This window comes from Rhea pennata, chromosome 5, assembly GCF_028389875.1.
Source record: "Rhea pennata isolate bPtePen1 chromosome 5, bPtePen1.pri, whole genome shotgun sequence".
Lineage (NCBI taxonomy): Eukaryota > Metazoa > Chordata > Aves > Rheiformes > Rheidae > Rhea > Rhea pennata.
Window position 1 is genome coordinate 22,172,797 of NC_084667.1, and position 13,091 is coordinate 22,185,887.

Genomic DNA, 13,091 nt, shown 5'->3' on the forward strand with positions numbered 1-13,091 from the left:
GATATATTCATACTTAAACACTTACTGCCACCTATAGTCCAGGCAATGGCTTTAAATTGACTGCACATTGTATAGACAGAAATATTACTCTTTTGCTCTGGATTAGAAAAACTTTAAAGGGTATGATATTTAGAGTTTTAAAACAAGTATTGTCCACATCTAGTTTGGCACTTCAGTGTCTTGTTCGGAAACTGATACCTTGAATCTTATAAAAGAAAGAACGAAAACAATCACCACAACTCCCAGATTTGCTAGATTTATTTCTTTGGGAGCTATTAAAGAAATTAAATATTGAATGAATTAAATACTAAAGAAATCAAGGACTGGATATTTCTCATAGGACCTTATCTATGGGGGAGGTGAAGAAGCAGAGCTTGGAGTTTTCTGTAAAATGCTTTTCTAAGGTTACAGATTCCAGATGAAGTCTTGTTCTAGTTAAACTTATTGAAATATATCATTTTGAATTAGGCACTTAATTGAGTTTACCACATTGTTCCATGAAAGCCTTCATCTTGGAACACTCTCTGTCTCTAAAATGTCTCTGAAGTGGATTATACGCCACGATGTGTTATAAAGCTGTCTATTGCTGTTTGCACTATGAAAAATATTGTCTTCTGAGCAGGCTAGTTCACAGGCAGAAATGAGAGCCTGACTTAAGTAAAGTAATACACAGATAGAAAAGTTCAGTACCATTTTACCAGACTGACTGCAAACCAAATTCTTTTGGCCAATTAATGTAATCAAAAGCAAATGTATACAAAAGTAAGTATTTTGTTTAGATTTTTCAATAAAAATAAAATATAAGAAGTATTACAATGGAAAACATTCAGAGCAACTGAATTAAAATAATTCTTACAGAAGAGTCTTTCTGATAAATTCAGATTGTATATAGCTTCATATTCAAAGAAGGAGAGGATGACAAGTAGCTGCACAGGCAATATAGTAGAACAGATAGAAATAAAGAACAAAGACAGAGGCTTACTACTAGATCATGAAAACTACATTACTTTCTCTCAGACTTTTTCATTTCTCCATGTTGTTCTACCAAAACCTTCTCTGACACTGCAATAAATCTGAATTTTGCCTAAACAGGTGAGAAGCCTCCAGCCAGTTCCATATTTTCTCAAGCTCACAGCACCTGCACCGCCACCAGGGTGCGCGCACAGGCCAGCAAGTCCTGTAATCTCTTCTCCCCACACTGCTGGTTATGGCCAGCAGCACTGGTATGTTGCATCTATGAGACCATCCAAAAAAAAAAAAAAAAAAAAAAAAAAAAAAAAAAAAAACAGTAAGACAATAGCATAAAACCATAGTTTTGTATTTTAAAATCAGCTGCTTTTGACACTTAAAGCCAACAGCTGTCTATCTTTGAAGCAGGTGAAGTTGAGACTTTTAGCCACAGAAATTCTAACATCCCTAAATGGTTTATGAAATGAATTATCAACATTTGCATAGGAACATAAAAACATACATGCCTGAGGTAGACATCTGCCAAGATACTAAGCTGCATCTGATTTTAGTCTAATTTGGATATCTTACTACCTTTTAGAACGTGAACAATGAAAGAGTGATATGTTTGAATTCACAAAATACGGTTGCCAGTAATCTAGAACGTTAAATCCAAGGTCATATTTTTTGTCTACAGGGAAAGATTATTTAACATATTATAACCTCTGTATATATGCTCAGGGAGGGTCTTCTGCTAACAAGGACTAGAAGCCCTAGATGGCAAAAGTCAAGAAATATTACTGCTACTGTTCCTTCTTCTAAAAAGGACTTTGGGTCAAGTTTTTTGTTTGTTTGTTTGTTTTTTGCATTTCAGTAATTATCAGAACAGAGATAGATCCCTCTGGTGTACCTTGAGTTACTGCATTGCAAAAATGTGTGTGTATGAAAACAAATTCCAAAAAGAAAACACATTAAAATCAATAATAAACTCATTAGAACTTATTATTTGTTAGTGACAAACGTTCCAGAGCTATTTCAGCTTGGATAAACAAGTACCATTGCTGACAGGATCTGAATAACTCCAACCTCATGACCTGTAAAACTGAATGGGAAACGTGTAAGGACAAACTTCCATCTATTAATGCAACTCCTCTGTGGGAAAAATTAGGGAAACAGGTGAAAATGAGAGGAAAAAAGAAAAATTAAAAACTTTTTCCATTTATAAAAAGTCAAGGAAGGAGTCAGAACTTGTTAGTGGTAGGATAATCTCCAACTCACTTTAAGATGAAGAGCAACTCTCACCCTGCATGAAAGCTATACTATTTGGGGCAGTAAGGACAGCACCGTGAGGCTAATAAACCTTTCACCCTTCCTTACCACTAATAAGTGACCATTACATGTAAGGACAAAGCCATAAATTCTGGTCATGGCTCCTTTTCAGATTTATAACTGCTGTAACTGTGAAGGAGCGCAACTCTGAAGAGTCTGGCTGTGCTGCATTTTTGGGATACAAAGGAATGTGTGTATCTTTCTGTACATCTGTAAAAGTACCACTCCTCCTCCTTGACATGATGTGAGACCACACTGATAGCTCCAGGCCTTAAAGGGAGATTAAGGCTTTGCTTCCAGTAAATAAAATCTGTTTGGCATATTATAGGGTAAAATAAACATTATCCTTGAGATTTAAATGTCAAAAAGAACTCTTGGAGAGTTCTGGTTGTACATCCCAGTTTGGGCACAAGTGTTAGTTTACAGTTGTTCTGAACAAGTTCCTCACTAAATCTCTCAATATATGTTCAGAAAATAAGAGGAAATGATATTTCTTTTGTCCTTTCTCAAACACTTATTTTGAGACTCTAAGTTCACTGGACAATCGCATGTCATAAGACATATTTTGCTCTACATAGTCTTCTACAATATTTAGTTCAAAAATTTGAGTTTGCATTTACAGTCCCTCATTGAGAATAGTGCCACATGGATACTGGATTAGAACAGCATAGTCAGTGGCAGGATCTGTGATAACACTCAAGAAGAAAGGAGGGAAGATTCACAAGTACAATATTAAATGACAAGAGTCTAACAGAAACGTCTGCATGAATAAAGTGTCTAACATTCTATCAAACCCCATTTTGCTGAAAGGTCCATCTGCCTGAATAATAAATAGAATCATAGTCTATAATTTTAAAACTAAGATTAATACTATTTAGTAAGTGAATGATAGAAATGGACATATATGAACAACGAGCTCTCCTTTTGGTGAAAATTGCAGCTTTTACTAGTTCTTTGGTACTTTCCAAACTTACTCATTCAAAAGAATACTGCATTAAAAAAAAGTTAATGGGTCATGAGAACATAAAAATAATGTATTCTTTTATAATTCATTTGGGCATTCTTAGAAGAAAAGCTTTCCATGCCCTGTGAGTAGTTTATAGGTCTAGAATGCCCCTGTAAGTGTTTGTGTTGATTTCTGTACTTTCCAAGACAGTCCATTTCACTAGCAAAGGGATCTTGGACCCTTTTAGGTGTCATATCACATACAGCTTATTTTCTTCCTTTTAAATTAGGAAGTATTTGGATTCATAAGCAGAAATGTTTATTTTAGAAGCCTGGTGAGCACACAAGAAAGAATAAGTGAACCTGAATCAGATTTGATATGTTGATTAAAAAAAAATAATAATGTTTTGATATCAGGTTACTTGAATGATCAGAGACATGCTATGCCGATAGCTTTTAGATGAAAGAAAAGCAAACATTCAAACTTCTTCAAACAGTAGAAAGTAGAATTTTTTTCTTGCTAAAGCAAGAAAAATTCCTTCTATACCAGACTATACAGAGAATGCTGGCAGCATGGTTTGTATGTTGCTGTATGAATCAGCAGCTGTTGAAGAGAAGGAAAAAGATACAATGCTTTTAAATGTTACCTGAACCAGATTTAAATCTCAGAGTATAGAACTAAAAATGTTTGAATTAAACAGTTACACATTAATTTTGATTTAGAACAATATTGATCTTCCCTGGTGGAATGAAAAACAAAAAGTGCCTTTTTTTGTCTTGAGAAAAGATTTTTATAGATAAATGTAGCCTCATTGTACAGTTCCTATTGGGCAGTAATTGTTTGTCTACTGATATATTCTTAAATCAATTCACTTTAACTTCCTTGTCTACTTTACTAATTAAAAGGAACAAAGACTGAGACACCAGCTTTAGAATATGTCTGAGTATACAGAGTTGTAAAATATTCCCACTATCCTGGTTTGCTCATCAAAAAACTAGACATTATTTAAGCTCCTGGTTTTAATATTTTAAAATTATGGAGTCTTATTCAAAACATAATTTTAATCTTTACAGATCATAAAAATTATTGATAAAACTTTTTTGAAACTAGAATAAAAATGTGACATTTGTGCTTAGATCTAATTTAGAACGTTGTTCTCTGGTTTATCTGTGTATTCTATTCACCAGTCCGTGTTCTCTCTTGTACTGAAGAGCATTTCAGAGAGCCCACATTACTCCAAGTGTAAGCACTGATGGAGACCCTGGAATATGAGGGAGTTTATTTCAGTACTGAACACTGATTATAGCCACCATCACATCAAGGTACAGCACCCGAGCCTAGGCAGAAATGTAAGCAAGCTTCTGAAATAGGGCCACAAAGAGGCATTCAAAACAATGTTTAATTCTGTAGATATTTTTTTTTTTTTTTTTTTTTTTTTTTTTTTATCTCCACTGCTGATATCTGTATTTACATGCAGGTGTTGCAGGCAAAACTGTGAGCAAATTAGTGTTTATTCTTATGAGCTTCATCTCAACAGTTTGAAGTGTTTCTTACCTACTGCGGCTGGAATGCTCCTGACTGTGATTACAATAGCAATAAATCATGCAAGGCATTTCATATATCACGTCTGTGGCTCATCTTATATTTGACCTTCAGTGTTTGGCTACACGTGGACCAATGGCATGGAAGACACACTTCAATTTGTCACTATGTGCTAGCTTTTATGCATACTACATAGCAATTTTTCACTAAGTCATAATTATAAATGATAATATTACCATGACAGATTTCCAGCACACTTTTCCTAGCTATGTTTAATAGAGATGAGAATGTCTATATGCTAGACCAAATGCTGAGGCCAGAAGGGAGCATTAGGTGGTGCTTTTATAATAGCTTTCATGTTTCTCTCTGGTTTAAAACAGATGCTCAGTGCTCTGCATTCATCCAGGCATGCACAGAAAGTGATTGAAAGGTATCTTTATCACTTTTCCTAGCCTCTGTAACCCTGTCAATTCTACTTAAATTTACAGTAGAAAACAACATCTAGATGAGTAAAACAGAATAAAATGCATTATAAGCATCTTGTCATAGAGAGATGAGACTCTGCTTGGCACTGGAATACATCTCTTTTACATAAAGTTAATTATTACCATATAAGTAGTTCAGGGGAATACAGGAGCAAATAAATAATCTATAATGTGAGTTTAAGATGTGCTATAATTAAAATTCTATTTCTTATCTTCATCACAACCTGAGTCAGCTCTGAAGCTGAGTATCTCCACTGTCTGATTTGAATATCCATTAATTAATATGATTGCCAGAATTACTTGGTTTGATTTAGGCAATGGTCATTGGCACATCAGTGCTGTGGATTCTGCTCATCTTTTAAAAACATTTTTGATTATATGCAATGTGCATGGTCTGATATTTTTTCTCATGATTCTCATACTTTGTGTAGTTTTCTTATTTATGAAAGGGAAGAAAAGTCATGTTAATTAATAGGAAAAAGTGTCAAAGAGATGCTCTATTTGAGCTATATAGAAACTCAAAATGTCCTTAGAAAATGTTACTGAAATTCAGGAAGCTCTGCACAAATGAATGTAGAGAACAGAACTGACTTCCAGTTAAAATAACTGTCATATGCATACAGTAAAATAATAATGGTCTGCAGAACATAATTCTGGACTGCTATCAGAGACAAATGCTGTTAACTGTTTAGAATACATACAACAATGCTAGAGTTAAATTCGGTAAAGAAAAGTAGGTATTTAGTATCCAAAAGAGTCCTACAGTTCAATTTGTTAGTAGAGTCTAGCCTGTCAAAAGAAAATATTGGCAATGCAGCTTTTTCAGGTTTTATAGGATCTGTCGCTGAACAGTTTCCAGCTCCCTTCCTCCCATAAGATCCACAAGACTTCTGCTTGGGTGATTTTTGTGGTAATGGCACCATAGGTAGCACGCAAAAAAAGAAACAAGAAAGCCACCGAATGTAGTAATCACAGAAATCCATTAGTGGAACAAATATGTGTATGTGTGTGTATATAAGTGGTATTCCAGAGATCACAGGCAACATACAAGCACACAATATGATAATATGATATATCCACACATAAATATATCACTGATGTTGAATTCACTCTCTACAGTGTTGTGGCTTGTTTACCTTTTCCAGAGAAAGTATCAGACAGAAAGCTACAGCTCAATGTTTGGAGGCATTGTAAACAAGCATTCCCCTAACTCTATATTACTACTCATCTTGAATGGCAGTAAACAACTCTTTCTTTCAGCACAGGATTATTCTAAGTTCAACGGCAAAATTAATCAAACTCCCTTGATTAATCAAAATTATATATTATCATCTTGATTGCAATCATCTATCAAAGATCATTTCCTCCTGCAATTTATAAGGTACATAATCAGTGGAAAAGAACAACAAACCAGAAGCCTACAGAACCAAAACACTAGCTGATAATTGTGTGTTAAATAAAATTAAGTGGACAGAAATAGTCTGGCACTTACAGGGCCTCCCACGTATATGTCATGCTTTTCACAAACTCAGGTGAGATCTTTCCATAGCCTAATTAACACATGCAACACCTCTTTCCTTATCTGATATTATCAGTATTCTAGTGTAAAGATGTTTTTCTTCCAATCTGGAAGATTCAAAGTGACATTCTTAATAAATTTTATTTCTTTTGAGCTTCTGAACTTCTCCTCCCTTCCCCCCTGCCATTGTGTTTCAGCTTCACGCTGATTTAAGAAATCAAAATCTAGAGGAAGTTTAAATTGGAAGTAACTGATACAAGTTCACAGAAAATTCTTGGAGAACCTTTGTTTCTCGACTCCTGCTTAATCTATAGACAGCAATCTTGTCCTTATCTGACCGTTCCCTCTTCATCATCTGGCAGAATGTGCCCTTCAGGTTTGTTATCAACTAGGAAATGAACCAGATGGTCGTAACCAATCAACCAAAGATAGCAGCGATACTGAGAAATAGCACTTTTATTTCAGACTTGCTTCAAATATGAACACACTGGGGATGTAGAAGGAAAAGAAGCCATTCAGTAGCGAAGCTTTGAGTTTGTTAGGTTGAGTGTTTTTCCTTTTCTCTTCCCACTTTTCCAGAATACTTTTGTGGCCCAGTTATAGCTCTGGGCTTTAACTCACTAAAGTAAAAAGCAACAAACATTTTCTAAGATGCGTATTTAGCTCAAATTGCCTGAACCCCAACAGAGCATTACAGAAATATAGCAAATCACTGCAGAGTTACCTAAGCATTTAGAATTACTTGATAAGCATATTACAATGAAGTATTTTGTGTTTCCTCTTCATAAACTGATAACTGGCTTTAGATGGTCTGTGGCCTGGAGCGGTTCATGGAAGATAAATCCCCCAACCATTTGTTCAAGTTTCTTAAGAACAAAAGAAGAGTTAATTCCCTAGTCTTCTCCTCACCAAGAGGCACAGGTAGAGAACTGGTAAATACCAGTTCCTTGCTACATGCTAGTGTTTAATTCATAGGTCTAAAAGGACTTCGGGCCTTTATTGATGGACTATTTAACTTGTGAGGTGCCAGATGAATACAGGTGAAGCCAAGAATGTTGACCCAGATTAAATCATAAGGAACATAAGAAGAAAGGAATGTCTAGTTTTTTTGATTTCACAACAAAAGCATGCTTTCATTATAAAAAAGGGAATATACTTGAACAAGTTTTAGTAAACCATTTTAAACGTACAAAAAGCCACTAAACGTAATCCTGATGACACACCTCTGACCCTAGTGAAGGGTGAACATTTTGAAATTCTGAATAAGAACAGTTTGGGCTCAGCATTCAGATTTAGTAATTTTACATATACATAAGAAAATAAGCGCTGCATTTTCTCTGAAATAACATATATTAGAACATTCCTTAATAATACAATTATGACATTTTGTTTATAGCATTTTTGGATGTTTCTTTTTCATGCTCTTCAGATGGCATAGGGAAGTAGACTAACAGAATCATCCAACAAAATTTAAAAGGAAAAAATTTGTGTAAGCAGTATGTGAAGTCCTGTCTCAGAGTCTGCTCTGAAATTAACAGAAATCTCAGAGGTAGGCATCATGTGATTAAATATTCTAAAGCTGAACATGTCATTTTCTTTCATCTTAACATCACTGTTTTGTAATTGATCGGTTCCAATTTCAAAAGGATGCGTAGGTCTAAATGTGTGCAGTAAGCTTCAGTGGTTTCAGGGATTTTAAGAGATCTGGCTTTCAGAAACGGGAAGTAAGGAGCGAAGATATAGAAAATATCATTTCGTTAAGAAGAATTTGGAATGTCATCACTGATTAAAATTATTTCAAACCCTGTGGATCCAGAGTGATTATCAAATTAAAAATAGATAAGTTTTAGGGGGCAAAAAAAAAAGAGCAGCAGAAAAAATATTGACTTAAAAAAAGTTTGCATTTGATGGTTTAAAAGAGATGGGAAAAGGACAGCAAGGAAGAGAGATTGAAGCGATGCCTGATACAACAAGCAACATATTGGAAAGCAGGCAAGAAACGCTTTGAGAAAGAGCACTTTTAAAAGAGGATTTGAGACACCTACTGTAAATTTCACAGATAGACATGGATTCAATTTTTGCTTCTCTCTTATTATAGAGGGACTTAAGTCTTTGGACTAACATATACAAGAGAAATAGGTATGAAATAAAAGGAAAATTCCCTCATGAAGATTTTGGACAAGGTTCAATTGAGAAGAAAATACATTATCTGTATAACAGACTTGATTCTTAGTCATTTCACTAGAGCTACATCTGATTTACAGTTTCATAATTGAAATCTTTATCAGCCCTGGACAATCTTGATTTGTAAATACATTATATGCTCAAAGGGATGTATAAGTTTAGTCAAAGAAGTAATAAACAATTAGTTTGGAGTAAATGTACTTGGAGAAAATGCAAAAAATAAAAAAGCAAATATGGTTTTAACTAGTTTTGTGGGTGGGTTGATTTTTTTTTTTTTTTTTTTTTTTTTTTTACATTTACAATTTTTGCAGGCTCTTTTGACCTACAATTTATATAGATATAACTAGACAGAAGTGTTTAGATGTGTAATGGATGCATATTTAAATTTTCTGTCTATAGGAAAAGAGATAGAAGAAAAAAAAGAAACAACTTCTCAATGTCACTTGTTACTCCAGAATACATTTTCAAGACAGTATACAAAATTGACTTACAAACGAATGGGTCAGCCCCAAAAGGTCATGTCAATTTAATTTTGTGGAGATGAGAAATTGCTGATGTGTCAGTGAAAAGGATCCGATTACTTATATCCATCTGTTCTTTGGGGTATATATAGAGGCTTTTTAATCCCATCTATTTGTGGTAGCCAGAGTGCAGGCTGTATGATCAGCATTTAGTAACTGGCCTCCCCTGATACAAGTGTAATTCAAGTTTGGTGTCTTTATTTCATATTTTTGTAACATCAGCAGAATGGATCCAAGCTTTAAAGATATTGTGACTTTTTACTATCATTAAAGTATAGCTTGGCCTAAAAAATATTTCCTAATACATGCAGACTTTAAGGTTGCAGTCAGAATCTGAATGTTGTATCCAATGTCTCAGAGCCCAGACCAAAGCCAAGTAGTATATCAGGATTTTTATTGAAATCTAAAAAAATTTATAGTTTGGGCTAATTTAGCCTCATACCACTGGTCAAAAACAAAAGGGAGAAATCTGTAAGAGGGGAATGAATTAGCTAAAAGAATCACTGAGAGTGATCATGTTGCTCTGATACAATGTCAGACACTACTGAGCAGAAAGCCAGTGACATTGATAGCTGATGAGATTCACAAACATTAGAAAACAGGTCATCAGTTCCTTCTCAATTTCATGGTCAGAGAGACAGATATAAGAAGGAGAAAGAATATGGTTACTACATCCTGATTTCCTACACTCTACAACATATTCTCTCTATTAATGTTATATTTTACTTTTACAGAATATATTTTATCTGAAGGTTTAGAGTCTTAAATGGCTGAGAATTTCTTAAAGCAGCCTATGACATAGATATTCTTAAAACCATGAAACAAATACTGAAACTAGCTTTTCAAATTTAGGAAAGAAAAAGTGAGGCATCTAAACTCATATGGAAGCACCTAATAGTGTAGTGTGATTTTATGAAATACTAAGCATCCACAGATTTCGTAAAAATTTGGATAATCAGGTCATTTATTCTGATATATTTAGCTGACTGAATGTAAACAGTTTGTTCTCACTGAATTGCTTAAGATACATAGTGAATTAATAACAGATGAGAGTAAAGCCCAGGTGCCTCAGGCATCAAATTGTTTGTGTGTGTTAAATAAAAGCATCTTTCTGCTTGACACAGCAATGAATTTCAAATTTAAAAAGCCCTGGTGCTAGCTTTCCATGAGGCAGCTAGTGGATGCAAAATGAGCAGCTCACTTTCTTGTATTATTCTAAACTGATATAGAAGGAAGGAATTAAGCAAGATTAAAGAAGTTGTGTGTTCAGATAAACTGTTTGAATACTGTGCAGTTCTAAATAAGATATCTAAGATATGATTCAATAAATTGTATAGAAAAGAAAAAGTAATTATAGCTGCCTATGACTTTTAGGCATGCACTTGGGAATAAAGGGATGTAATATTACAGCAAGAAAATGGAAGGGCAGAATGGGGAGAAAAGCTTTTATGATAGAGTTATTTCCCAGGATGTGCAGATGAGGGAGAGGGGAAACGCACAAAACTTTATCAAATCATCAGAATACAGAAAGAAGATGCAAAACTGTAGTGAAAAGACTTCATTTCTTCCCAGTCCTGAGCATGGTTAAGGCCTGCCCCAAGGATAGAATTAAACCACACTCTTTCCTGACTTTGTAACTAAGCCCGAAAACAAAACATTTTAGAATATTTTCACAAGTTACAAAATTCTAGGACAAAGATATGGCAATCTCCCTTTTGCTTGGTTACCCAGCTGTAATGAAAACTGTAATGAAAATTTCACTGCCACAGAGGGAACTGTAGGAGTTGATACTGTCCTCAGCTGTGGTGACAGTAGCACTCACTTCACACGCAAAAGAAACTAAAACTTGGGGGGGGGGGGGGGGGGGCAGGGGGTTGCTCCTTCTCTCTTGTAATTTCCTTGCTAAAACTTTTCTTTGTATTAATCCAGCTCTGAGCAACCTGGATTATAACACTCATATCCTGTGCCTTCTTCCACAGATACAAGACAAACGAGTAATCCAGCTTGAACTTCCACACATAAGCGAAGAGGATGTATCCATCCACCACCTCCAAAGCACCCCTCAAAACCAAGCAAGTGACCAAAATCATGCCAGAAGAGGAGCTGGGCATTCTCCACCATAACATTTACTCCCTTCATCATCACTTCTGCCACACTCCCACCACCACCACCACCTACTCCCAGCCTCCGCTTCCCTGCTAACACTGCCTTCCCCAAGCAGAGGGGGAGCTGCAGTGGTTTTCCCCAGCAAGACTGGCCTTAGCAAGCCACACACTGACAGTTTATACCGATACTGTTATAGTCCAGTTTACTGCTGCCTGTCTGGTTTTCCTAGACAGCCTTGCTATCCTCAACAACGTGCTACTGCATTAGTGCAGGCCCTGAGGGTTCAGATAAGACCATAGCACTTTGAAGGAGCACAGGGTACATGAACGGTCCAGGAACATTATGTCATCAGTTTCTTGCGATCATAAAAACCTAGAGATAAATAAAATCTTTCAAGATATCTAATCATTTTTCAAAAACAGAACTAGATGGATAATCCTGAGACATACTGACCAATCTTTTGTCCAGTCCAGTTTTACGTATCTCACATTTTTCTCAGGAAATTAAGAGAAATTGTCATCATGGGAAGCTTTTCCTTAGTGTTCAGTCTTAAATTTCCTTTGCTTAATACCATCCCATGAGTTTACATAATGAGCTTATTCAGCTGTAAAGAGAGAGAAAGAGCACTTGCTAGCCAAGCAGGTTTTTGCAATACTCTTTCAGCTCCACCACAGATGTTCCACCGTTGTTCTTAGCCCTTGTGACATATGCAGTAATTAGGGAATATTTCACTTACGCTAACAGAATGAATCCAGTATTTCCTGTGTAATATAAAGCTGATTAGACCAGAAAAAGAAAATTAAAGCTAGCTAGTGGTTCAGGAGAAAAAAAATATATATATATTTTCTGTCCACAAATATGGGATCTTCTGAAGTTAGTGTACATTCTTTTTACTAGTAAGTGTTAGCCTAAACGTTTATTATATGCATAAAACTCTCCATCTCAGATTACTGAGTTTAGCTGAACTTTATAAGCAGTAGTAAGAAACGGTAGTATATTTGGAGAGCTCAAAAATAGAAGTCATCTTAATTCTCCACACAACCCCTTCTTCTCACCACCCTCCCCACAAAAAAATTTGGAGGAAAGCCAGATATCTAGCTGGGAAAAGCTTACAGCTGTTTAATGATTTCTCATGGAACAGTTGGGGGGGGGGGAAGAGAGAGAGAGAAGAGAAGAGAAATTGGTCCTGACTTACCTTCATTCTTTAGCAGTATCATAGATAGCTATGAAATTTTACTATATATTTTTATATTTTATATAATTTTACTCCACTTCCTTCTACTGTTTTCTTCTTAACATATTGCTACATGTATGTAATCTGGCCATAAATTCTTAACACGGGGCGTTTGATTCAGATTTACACACTCTAAGATTAAAAAATGATACACTTGGTGGAAAGAACCTGGAGAAAGTGATACTTTTACTTGTGTCATACCAGTGTCCACAACAGATAGCAAGTGTTACCAAAAAAGATTAGCAATATGCACTCTTAAACTCTTAAAAAAGCTCTC